The sequence below is a fragment of the Ornithodoros turicata genome, chromosome 3 (assembly GCF_037126465.1).
Source record: "Ornithodoros turicata isolate Travis chromosome 3, ASM3712646v1, whole genome shotgun sequence".
NCBI classification, from domain to species: Eukaryota; Metazoa; Arthropoda; class Arachnida; order Ixodida; family Argasidae; genus Ornithodoros; species Ornithodoros turicata.
The window spans coordinates 20592937-20605428 of record NC_088203.1 but is presented as its reverse complement, the minus strand read 5'-3'; the positions used below and the strand labels follow the sequence as shown (position 1 = coordinate 20605428).

The window sequence follows — 12492 nt, the reverse complement described above, 5'->3', positions numbered from 1 at the left end:
ATGGATTGCCAAAAATTTGCATTTTATGACATAGTTTTATTCATGTACGCACCTTTGCCCATTCTCGATTCAATCATATTGTGTTTTATAGTTAAAATACATATAATAAAGGCAGTCTGTTACAACTAGCGGTTCTACCGACCAATCAGTTCTGCTAGCATGCACTTCTGCGTTCTGCTATTCTGCGTCTTCCCCACATGCCCCTCTCCATCCAGATGGCGCCGTTAAAAGTGGACGCAAAATCCATAATGTTGCTTGGTCGTCAGGGAATATCCTATTCAATCCAATCCAATCCAGTTTCCCGAAAATGTCGGCACCCAGTGTATACAGATAATTTATAACTTGGATAGCCTGAGATTAATAGCGAACTGTACTTTGCCTCGTGATTGGCCAGAGAGCTCAAAAAGTGGGTGGAGCTCCAGGTATAGGCAGGTCCCATTAATGGCCAGACTCCCTTTGGCATACACGGCACTGCCTCGCACGGCACGCGTGCACCACGGCGCGGGAACAAACAGCTCGAGGGATTAGGGATCATAGTTACTCCGAGCGGCGCCGTGCGCGATCGGTCTTACTTCTCCTCCGTCATCCTGATGCAGCGGGGGTCTCACCGTGTATTCACACGAGCGCCTTTTCTGACTGCGCAGCGACTGAAGGAGGAGAAGGAGGTAGCAGCATTATCACGCAACCATCCAACCATTCGGTCGCGGGCGGAGCTTATCGCACAGCAGAATCTATGAAGCACACACGTTTTTATTGTATTTTTGGCGAGATATCAAAGAGCCTTGTGCAACATCACTGCGCTCAGCAGCTCCGTCCGTCAGAAAGAAGCACACGGATAGTTTGTTCGCGGGGCACAGAATCTGACGACTGAGGCGCAGAAGGAGGACGGAGCGAAAAAGAAAGCCACCCTCTGTTGCCAATGTTACAAGCTCTATTATTTTTTATCTATTACACCAGGTAGAGCAACATCCGATCTTGTGGAAGCTCGCCGATGAGCAAAACCGAAATGTACCGAGGAAACATGCCATGTGGGAAAAGATCGCTCTTGAAATGGAAAAGAGACACCCGGATGTCGAAGCAACGGTAGATGTGTACATCAAAACACTTTTTGGGTCCCCATATTCACGGCGCAGTCGTTGTATCAGTTGCTGTTAATTAATAATAACGAGTTGGCAGCATTCGCGTTCCAAACCAAAAGGTATCGGCTCAGGACGCTAGCATTTTGGTTTAAAAACGAGAAATGTATGAGCAGTATCGCACGCCGGGTAAGACAAAGGGGTGCAAAATTTTATCCCCAAGCCGGCCACTGTGGGGTCACGCATATTCATAGTTGTCTGGCATCATAAATTAACCATGTAATGGTATAATATTTTAGGGCTGTCATTACACAAGCCTACATGGCAGCTCCCCGGGGTCATCATCACGTCATGCGGCGCATTCACGGGAGGCCACTGTGTGCATACATCGTGTTCTGACAAGCACCAACGAAAACGATCAGTTGTAATAAAGGGAGTCAGTTTTCCGCGGTTTCACTATTCTTACATGTTTCCCATTCATCGCGGCCACACAGTTTGAGAACTGCCAGAGCGCTTTAGAGTAACCCCTGGACAAAGCTATAGTGCTGAAGATGCAACACTTACGTGATGGCGTCTCGCTTTGTCATGACATTATTTCATAATTAGTCACTAGGAGAGCTTCCTATATAACGCGATATGCAAAAAGTGCCAATTCGTGAATTTCGTTTTGTTCCATAATTTTATATGTATGTATGGGACGGTAACGTCCCTCCACCAAAAAAAAGAGAAAAAGTAAAGAAACAGATCATCAGGGTTGTTTGAGTGGGTGTGAACTCTGCCTCGCTATGCCACCGGAATGAGTAGTAGACACAAAAACATGGCCTGTCCAACGTCTAAAGCAATGGGGCCAATGAAACGCAGGAATTGGAAGCTACCAAAGCTAGCCGGAAAAAAAAGCAAGACGGATGGAGGATAGAGGATGAAGGGTGGAGATGCGTTGAGGGTGCATGAGTTCGTCGGGGAGAGCAAAGTATTAGATGGGCCGTTGAGCAAGACCTCCCTTCTGCAGAAAGAGGACAAGGTTTCTTGCTTTAGCGGAACGTACAGCAGAGGGACCACCAGAGACACACACACAATTGACACAAAAAGGTGTACGCTCCACTCTGTCCTCCAATCAGAAGTGAGAGCCCTATCATTCACGGCAATGATTGGCGCAGAACCTGCTATGCGGTGAAGCTGTTTTTACTGTGTTCGAAAGGTGCGACCTTTACGCCACAGCCGTGTCTGCTTTACACACCACACTCAACACCGTCAGACTGCTGCGGAGTCACGGTAAAAAACGACGACGCACAGCTTTCACAGTACTCTCTCCTACACTCTTTCCCGCTCACTCTTATATACGAAGGTTTTATGCATTTAGAGGCATGTTTAAGCGCACATAATTCGAACGAACCTGCTGCAGACGGGTTACGGAAAGACGATCACTGGCTAGTATACTGTCCCGCATATTGGCCTCTATACTCTCCTTTTGCGCTTTGCTATGCGGAGCAGAATGTATTTAAAAGTGGCCGCATCGATGCTCAAAACCTTGCGGTAGACAAATGGTGTAGAGGACGGTGAACTGCCTCTACATGAGCCCCGACCGGCGATGATGGTATGCCACGGAGAGGCGATGACGGTGGCCTATCTCCATGGCCGCGCCGGTGGAACCACTGATCTCTATAGTAATAGGCTGGATAGCGGATTGAGGGTGCAACCGTACGGTCGCCGGCCGCCATCTTGGGAAGCTCAAAACATTGCCGTCCGCCACTCAGCTGCATTATGTGCATGCGCCTTTGCGTAGCACTTTTGTGGTGTCATGCCCGCCTGCTGTGGTTATGGGTGTGCTGACCGTACTGGCAAGGCACCGGGGACGACATTTCACAAGTAAGTGACATGGTTTTACAAATAAATGTGATTTATTAGTCAACGAGCGGAGTGACAAAACGTTGCTGTTGATGCATGTGCGCGGCACTTTGTGAATCGTATCTCAAGATCTAAGCGTTAAACTTTAAGCCGTACGTTATCTGCATAGAGTCATTGTGATAGTCTAGCCTTCCTGCAGTTCACGGGTATGGTCTTGGCACTCAGCAAGCGTTGAAGTGCGCTTGTCAGCTGTGATATCTACGGCTCAGTTTGTTGGTCACGGTATCGACGATTGCTTGCTTGGATTAGCCTTGTCATCCCTTCCGTAATTGATGGCATAAATTGTTCAATGCAGGTTCCCTCACGGCCGCCCAGAACATATAAACAAAGTGTGCGGTAAATGTCATGCGAAAGGACTGGACGCCGTCGACGACATCACTGGTCTGCAGCAAACATTTTAAAAACAAATGCTTCGACAGAACGGGCCAAACCGTTCGACTGAGGCCTGACGCTGTGCCCAACAAGTTCGACTTCCCAGAACACCTCCAGAAAGTAATAATGCATGCGACATATGTAGAGGCCAGATTTATATCCACTAAAAGCTAGTTGAACACACATGCATGAAAAACTCATTTATCTTGCTCAAAATATGTACCTCTAGGAATTCACTTGCATGCATTTAAAATACGCAACAAACTCACTGGGGCAAAAGTATCTTACTTTATGTAGTGTACAAAAAGCATGCAGAGTTGAAAGCATAGATCGAGAAGTTGCCCGTCAAAAGGAACTCGTTACAAAGTTACCGTGTGAAAAATGCAACTAAGTTATTCAGCCCGAAACGTAGCTTGAAACGTTACAGAGTTACTTAAAAAAAAGAACGAGTTGCTCCCAAGTTACTTCGGACACAAAATAACACTACACAGGTGAAGCTGAGTTCGACCCTGAGTTGCCTGCGTTGAGTTTTCGTTTATGTCGAACAATTCGAACGTGTTACATCTTATTCCCTGTCTGCACACGATGATTCAGCTTCATTTCAATAGCAGCAGTTCTTACTTCCTGAACAGAATACTGTCATTGACTGGACATCATGTTTTATGACATAAAATGCTGTGGAAGAACCGTAAAGAAAGCAAGGAAATAAGTGGACGTGAGTGAAAAGCGAATTAGTAACTTGGAACGTAGCTTAAGTTACTTTGGCAAAGTTACCTGAAAAAGGAGTTCCTCTGAAAATTAACACGGCGCAAAAGTTGCGAGTTAAGTTATATAGTTACCAAGAAAAGGAACTTAGTTACAGTAACGAGTTACCTCGAACTCTGGTTGAAAGTGTGTATTTGCATGAAAATCTAGCCTCTAGAATCATGTTCCCTAGTTAAGAGTTCCAAGCGATGGTTGATGATTGGAATCAGTACTGCACGAAGAGCACCTTAAAGCTGCAGCTAGTCCAATATATGAAAACACTCCTGAATTATGCATTCATATGCAGTTAAAAGCCACTCCATATTGGATAGGACAATACTAAGACGGGCAAAAGCATATAAAGGAAAAAGTATTGCATGAACATGTTGACTAACGTACAAACTCGTATTAGTGGGACATACAAACACACCAGCCACATGTCTCTTTGGTGCATTCCAGCATGTTTACTTTACTTAGAGACAATAAATATTTTTTCAACCTCGAATGTCTACTCTTTATTCTCGCTGCTTAAGCTTGCGACAACACATGTTTGAATGCAGCCCAAATGAAAACAATGTGATCCGTCTGATCAAAGAAGTTTCCCAGTGCTACAGCAGTATCGGACTGTACCACCTTGCCAAAGAATATACAGAGAAGGTCACAGCCAGGCCTCAGCTGCGAAAGAAATTGTCAAGGTTGATCATATTCAACAACCAGTAATGCACTCTGCCCACTTACCTGCTTGACTGCTTCAAACTTGCTGTTGCAACTGGACTTGTGATACTTTGATATTGGAACTTTCACGACAAGACCTTGCTACTTAGCCTTTTTATGACTTTTTCACTCTACCTCTAGTCATTTTGAACTGTCTTTACCGCCATTTATTTCCCCAGTGCACATATTTCTAGTCCGTATGTTTTTACCGTCATATAGCCTTTATATCGCATATCATTCTAGTCCTTTGGAAGTGCTTTAGTGCCGTTCGGCATTTCGTGTCATAACCAGTCATATCTAAACTTCCTATGCAAAGCATAATGTTTATACCCAAGCATATTAAAGTAGTTACATAAACAAACGTGCCAAACATTCCCTGGCATTCCGCACCCCCGAGCAGAAAGGAAATGGGAGAAACACGGGAAGCAACACGCTGACGGACGACAAAGGAAACGTAACACAACAAATACAACACCACACAAAACCAGCAAATCACATAATCGTAGTCCAAAGTACAAGATTGGAACGACACGCGCTCACACGAGTACAAAATAGACACGAAATAAAATGTATGTGACGGGATTTCACACAAAAAACGTAAGGAACTCAATCACGAGGGATTTCTGCAGCGATCCGTGGCAAAATTTTAGCGAAGCAGCAAGGGAAGCGCTCACAAACAGCAAAACAGCTTACATGCATTTCTATGGGCTGTAATCGCTCTTTTGAGCACCGCAATATGGCGGCCGGTGGTCGTACCCTTTCCCGCGATACCCTCACCCATCCGCTATCCAGCCTTTATACATAGAGATCAGTGGGTGGAACTGAAGCCGGTGCTCCACGCGCGTGGCCATCGTTGTCGTCGTCGTCGTCGTCCGCTACAGGGGTCCCCCGGCCGTCAGATGCGTTGCGGACGCATCGCAAGAGCTGGAGTTAACGGGCGACCGTGGTAGGCGTATAGACGTGGTGACGTGTGGTCGAATAGGGGCACGGCACACGTTGGCGGCACTTCAGAGAGGATGAAGACGGGGAGAGCATCCGTGTGCAGGTAGTCATCCTTGTGGTAGGTGTGGACGGGAACAGCGATCCGTCGCAGAGAGAGTGAGGCGCTCGGTGTCGTGGTCCTGGGGTGCCGCGACCGGCACGGGAGCCGAAGCTCGATAGTCCCAGGTGGAGTGAGTGAGGTGCCGAGACGGGCTTACGTGTGCCGAGGCGTCGGCTGCCGCGACTGCCGCAACCGGCAGGTGAGCGCAAGGCTCGAGTGTCGCGGCCGGCAGTGAGAAGCGTGAGAAGACTTGAGCGAAGAGAGAAGCGTAGGTGAGAGAGCGAAGAGTGCGGTAGGAGTGAAGGTGGGCCGTGTGTGCCGGAGGTAGTGCTGCTCGATGGCGTGGTCAGAAATTTGGGATGGTGAAGGGCCGAATTGCTCCGGACGTGATGTTCTTTGTCCGGGTCACCAAATGTAGAGGACGGTGGACTGCCTCTACATCAGCCCCGACCGGCGATGATGGTATGCCACGGAGAGGCGATGACGGTGGCCTATCTCCATGGCCGCGCCGGTGGAACTGAAGCCGGTGCTCCACGCGCGTGGCCATCGTTGTCGTCGTCGTCGTCGTCCGCTACAAATGGGTCCTCGCGTCGTAGCTCCCGTAGAAGGCTATTTTGCAGACCGTACTCTTTCCTCAGCAACCATTCATTCGTCCATAGCTTCTTTAACCGCTTCTTTTCGTGTCAGCATTCACTATCGTCAATGAGAAAAGCAAGAGCCACAAATTTTCGCTTTCTTTCGTCCATTGTGTACCAAGCGCCGTGCACATAAAATTGATGCTGCAACGTTCAACCGCAGCGCGAACGTAATCCCCGGCTTCCCCAGCATCTGAGCCGACATCACATTGGAACACTATATGTGTAGGCGTTCCAAAAGGGCGTAGCCTCAGCGCCTTATCATTTACCCCTCTCGCTCCTTCAGTCGCTGCGCCGTCAGAAAACACGCTCGTGTGAACACACGGTTATACAGGGTGTTTCAAAAAACGTGTCATTCGGACTTTATAAAAAAACGGGGCGACGGAAAAATACGGGTTAAAGGGCACTTGTGTGGCAACTGAATTTGCCATCTTGCAAAAATATTTTAATTTGATTTTAATTAACATAAATTGAATTTCTTTAATTGAACTACAAAATTTCCCAACTCAACCTAACGTTTTTTTTACAGAATTAGAGAGCCTGTAGCGAACTTAGTCAGATCCACCAAGAAATCCGCTCGATATTGCAAAGGGTACTGCCCAAAAAGAGTTCCGAAGTTGAGGCTTCAGAGTTTCGGGTATTCAACAGCGCACCAAATCAGTCGGAAAAATGCGCGGAGGGCAGGACATGCTCCTGCCCCCATGAAGCTAGAACAGTTTATCGCCGGACCGGCGTGCAGCACAAGACGCGCAGATAACAAGGCAGGTGACATTCCACCATACGTTGATAAGCGGCAAACAAAAATGATTCCGCCTCTTTTTTCCCGCCTTGTGTTTTTTCGACCTTCTATCTTTCATGGGGGCAGGAGCAGTCCTGCTCTCCACGAATCTTTGCGTCTGATTTGGTGCGCCGTTGAATACCCGAAACTTGGAATCCTCAATTTCGGGACTTTTTTTGGGCAGTTCCATTTGCAATATCGAGCGGATTTCTTAGTGGATCTGACTAAGTTCGCTACGGGCTCTCTAATTCTGTGAAAAAAACGTTAGGTTGACTTGGGAAATTTTGGAGTACAATTAAAGAAATTCAATTTATTTTAAATAAAAGCAAATGAAAATATTTTTTCAAGGTGGCAAATCCAGTTGCCACACAAATGCCGTTTACCCCGTATTTTTCCGTCGCCCCGTTTTTTTTATAAAGTCCGAATGACACGTTTTTTGAAACACCCTGTATGTGTATAGCTACATCACAAGTACACGTACTGCAGGGTTTTCGTCGAGATGAATTCGAAATAGTGCATATCCTCATCCTTTGTTATAGTGAACACGGTGACTTTTAATAAACGCAATTCATTTAAATCGCACCGTTATAACGATAAAATGAGAAGCGATATAAATATTAACAAGAGGGAAATGGCAATGGGATTGTTCTCAGGAGTGCCCAAAGTGAGTAGGCATTGAACCTCCTAATCCGAATTTGTGAAACACGTTTTATCTGTGCTACAAAATGAGTTTTGATGCAGGCACGTGTCACGTTCCCATGCCACCCCACCCCACCCCATCTCATCATCAGCATCTATTGTTGTTGTTCCCACGGCGGTTTTCCTTTCCGTCTGCACAAAGTGATTTTAATTGAGTGATTGATTGGAAAAAGAAAAGTATAAGAAGAACAAAGCGACTTCAATTTAGTCCTTCCCTGATACTTCTTTATTACCAGAGGGAGCAGAGCCTGTCTTTTCGACCACATAACTGCCTAACTCTCAGAGACGCCTCACCGAAAACGAATGACCGGATGGAAGCACCTCCTATGTTCCGTTTCATACTGTTCACAAAATAATACCCTATCCCTCTTAGCCGCTTAATCAACCAGTTACTATTCAGACACATTTACCGCAATTTATTACTAACCACGACATGAATATTTCGTTATCGGCGTTGACCGCCTCAGCTGATGATTTATGCATCCGTATCAAGGTATAAGAGAAGACCGGAATGCACGTCCTTTTCTTCAAGCTGCCTCGCGGGAAAGACGTCCGCTCTAATTAACCTCGTAATGCCGCGTCGTAACAAGGGAGAAATCCCGTCGTCTTACAACGAATTAAATGAGGATGTGACCAGGATAATGAATTACTTGGGCCGCAGACACGCGGCTGCGATTCGGCGGAGTTTTGTGTCGCCAGTGGCCATAGATGCATAAAAAAGAAAAAAGAAAAACTGGAACCTCCCTCCCTATTTCATTCTCGGATGTTTGTTCGCGTATGTTTCTGTGTTATGCTTTATGCCAGTAAAGCAGAGACTGCAGACACCAAGTTATTAGCGTATAATACATTCGTCCACCCTATTCTAGAGTATGATAGTAACGAAAATCTCTTAACCAAGTATGCGTGTGACGTATGGGATCCTTATCGCAGTAGTGATACCACTGTGCTGAGGGTGCTTCAAAGTAATGCCATTCGTTTCGTCTTATCTATAGATGCGACACATTTTTTCCCCGCGTTCAGCCCTTTTACAACTAGGACTCACTACATTATGTGTCACACCCCTGTCACACGGCAAATTGAATGTCATTCTCAGTGAATGATATTCGTATTGAATGACATTCTTTCTGTGTCACACGGTGAAACCAAATGGCCATACATGCAAAGGGCATTCGCCCAGCGAATCAGTTCGGGGAAGTCATTCGCTTTTATACAGGGTGTTTCAAAAAACGTGTCATTCGGACTTTATAAAAAACGGGGCGATAGCGGGAATACGGGGTAAACGGCATTTATGTGGCAACTGAATTTGCCATCTTGCAAAAATATTTTCATTTGATTTTAATTAAAATAAATTGAATTTCTTTAATTGAACTCCAAAATTTCCCAAGTCAACCTAACGTTTTCTTTACAGAATTAGAGAGCCCGTAGCGAACTTAGTCCGTAGCGAACATTAGCATGCTCAGGTGACGTTCATGAAAGCGACGAGCGGTGCATTTATAATCAAAGAGGGCACTGTGTAGCAAGATTAAAACTGTGCGCAGAGGACAGCTCATGCAACCCAAACTTTCAATGCCTGCTTTCTGTGCCGTTGAAGAACCTCATTACGAGATCAAAGTCATCAAATGCCTACCTAAAAAAGTACATAAAGCACCCTTACATAAAGTACATAAAGAAGGCACACTTTTTTCGTCATATCAAATATTGGTATAGTTTTCATATATCAAAATTATTATAAACCGTCCTGTACCGCCCATGTGAGATCAACATCTGAGTTATTTATAGAGAAGTCACTAACTAAAAAGTGTACATTAGGTAACAACTAACAGGAATGTGACTGTTTACTACTCCAAAGTGCCTTAGGAACTACAAGTTTATTTTCATTACCTGTAACTTGGTTACATGTTTTGCGCAGTAACTTTGCTGGTAACGAGTTCCTTTTGTCGAGTATCTTTCTCATCCCTGTGTCTAAGTAGATACCTAGTCGTTGGTAATCTTGCCATTGCAGAGCTCTCTATCAGCTTTGCGTCGGAATCTTTGTGTCCAATCGTGAACGCTATGGTTTCACTGGCAGCCGAAGAATGTCTGTCCAATCATTTCCTGCATCGACCAATAATTGTCGGTATGCTGTGTGTATCATATTAATCAAAGCACAATGCGAACAAAGGCTAAATCATTCTGAAACACTGGTTTCAGTATTCGACATCATTGCTTTTCTTTTCGTTTTCTTTACATCTGCTTTGAACCGTAGTTACCGGCAGCCAGTGTACGTCCTATTATAATGTATACATACAGGGTGTTTCAAAAAACGTGTCATTCGGACTTCATAAAAAAACGTGACGACGGAAAAATACGGGGTAAACGGCACTTGTGAGGCAACAGAATTTGCCATCTTGCAAAAATGTTTTCATTTGATTTTAATTAACATAAATTGAATTTCTTTAATTGAACTCCAGAATTTCTCAAGTCAACCTAACGTGTGTTTTTTTTTTTTTTTTACAGAATTAGAGAGCCCGTAGCGAACTCAGTCAGATCCACCAAGAAATCCGCTCGATATTGCAAATGTAACTGCCAAAAAAAAAGACTCGAAATTGAGGCTTAAACGTTTCGGGTATTCAACGGCGCACGAAATCAGACGCAAAGATTCGTGGAGAGGAGGACTTGCTCTTGCCCCCATGAAAGATAGAAGGTCGAAAAAAAAAACAGGGCGGGAAAAAAGAGGCGGAATCATTTTTGTTTGCCGCTTATCAGCGTATGGTGGAATGTCACCCGCCTTGTTATCGGCGCGTCTTGTGCTGCACGCCGGTTCGGCGATAAACTGTTCTAGCTTCATGGGGGCAGGAACATGTCCTGCCCTCCGCGCATCTTTGCGACTGATTTGGTGCGCTGTTGAATACCCGAAACTCTGAAGCCTCAAATTCGGGACTTTTTTGGGGCAGTTCCCTTTGCAATATCGAGCGGATTTCTTGGTGGTTCTGACTAAGTTCGCTACGGGCTCTATAATTCTGTAAGAAAAAAAAAAAACACGTGAGGTTGACTTTTGGGAAATTTTGAAGTTCAATTAAAGAAATTCAATTTCTTTTAATTAAAATCAAATGAAAATATTTTTGCAAGATGACAAATTCAGTTGCCACACAAGTGCCGTTTACCCCGTATTTTTCCGTCGCCCCGTTTTTTTATAAAGTCCGAGTGACACGTTTTTTGAAACACCCTGTATAAAAGCGAATGACTTCCCCGAACTGATTCGCTGGGCGAATGCCCTTTGCATGTATAGCCATTTGGTTTCAGCGTGTGACACAGAAAGAATGTCATTCAATACGAATATCATTCGCTGAGAATGACATTCAATTTGCCGGGGGGGGGGGGGGGCACGTCTGCTGTTTTTGAAGCGTTTTTGGCCGACCATATTTGCTTAAAAAAGAAAAATGAGAGGTTAGCCAGGCCAGAAAAAGGAGAGCCGGCTTCTCAGACAAAACAAAACAACCACAACAACAAAAAATAGAGAAAGGAAGAGAGAGTAAGTGGCTACGCGGCCAATTTCCCTCTGTCACATTGTCACGTTGTTGGGCAACAATGTGACAATGTGACTTAGTGTCTCTGCGTGTTTGCCTGGTTTCTTAGCAGTACAAGCTTTAATACGACTTTTAATTTGCTGCGCTTTCAACAAATTATAGATACATAATGCGTTTCTGTCGTTACATAACCTGTAGGTATGCTTTCCAGAATTAATGTCAAGGAATCATCAATAGCGTGACAGCTCCACCAAATGGCGCAATAGAGTATTTGCAATGTGTGGAAAACAGCTATTAGGAATTTCTAACAACTTGCTGAAATGAATTTAGAACACGAAAATTTATTGACAAGGTTTTTCAATACTGTATATACATCAACAGCGAAAGCATGCGCGTCTGCTGCTGTTCCCGCGATATTTGATATTGCATATTTGATCCGGTAAGAAATGCCGCGCTTCATCTTGGGTAACCCTGTACGTTTATGCGTCTGTGTGTGAGCATACGCTATCTGAAGAGGAAGTCCGGGTGTGTGCTATGTAGTTCCCAACTTCTCCCTGTTGTTCCTAAACATAACCATTCACAGCTCTTTCACTTTTGTGTTTTTCCAACACCAACATCAACCATTCACCCTCGTTCATTCTCCAGCTACGGGATTGCGCAGAGGCAGGAGGCTGGAAATTCCAAGCAAGGCGGGAGCAACGTAGCTGAGACGAGTTTATTTCTGCCTCAATTGGGGCTCAATTCTGAACCGTAATTAGTCTTGACGAATCGAGCGAGAGGAATCTTCTAGATACAGGTTCAAATCTTAATAAAAATGCAGAATATCATCCGATATCTGTCGACTGATTCCGAGAGGAACGTTGCCATCATTGTTTGATGTAGCGGAATTAAATGCTGATTGATCTCCTAAGATTTATTTATATAGTAATCAATAAGTTGCTTTCCTTTCTTTTGACTTCGCTAAATTAACGTGCACAATCGGTATATTTGCATATCCCCGCGGACGTAATTTATTCCTGTC

The 12492-nt window shown here is 44.9% G+C and overlaps 1 protein-coding gene and 1 long non-coding RNA gene across 2 annotated transcripts in view; one reads left to right on the top strand and one right to left on the bottom strand.

Moving 5' to 3' along the window:
* LOC135388268 (uncharacterized) overlaps positions 1-12492 on the bottom strand; it is a 543978-nt gene that overhangs the window by 404623 nt on the left and 126863 nt on the right. The window lies entirely within an intron of this gene.
* On the top strand, positions 2762-3536 carry LOC135390011 (uncharacterized). The gene is made up of 2 exons (XR_010421659.1): positions 2762-2942; positions 3277-3536. It is a non-coding gene; the product is annotated as an uncharacterized LOC135390011 (long non-coding RNA).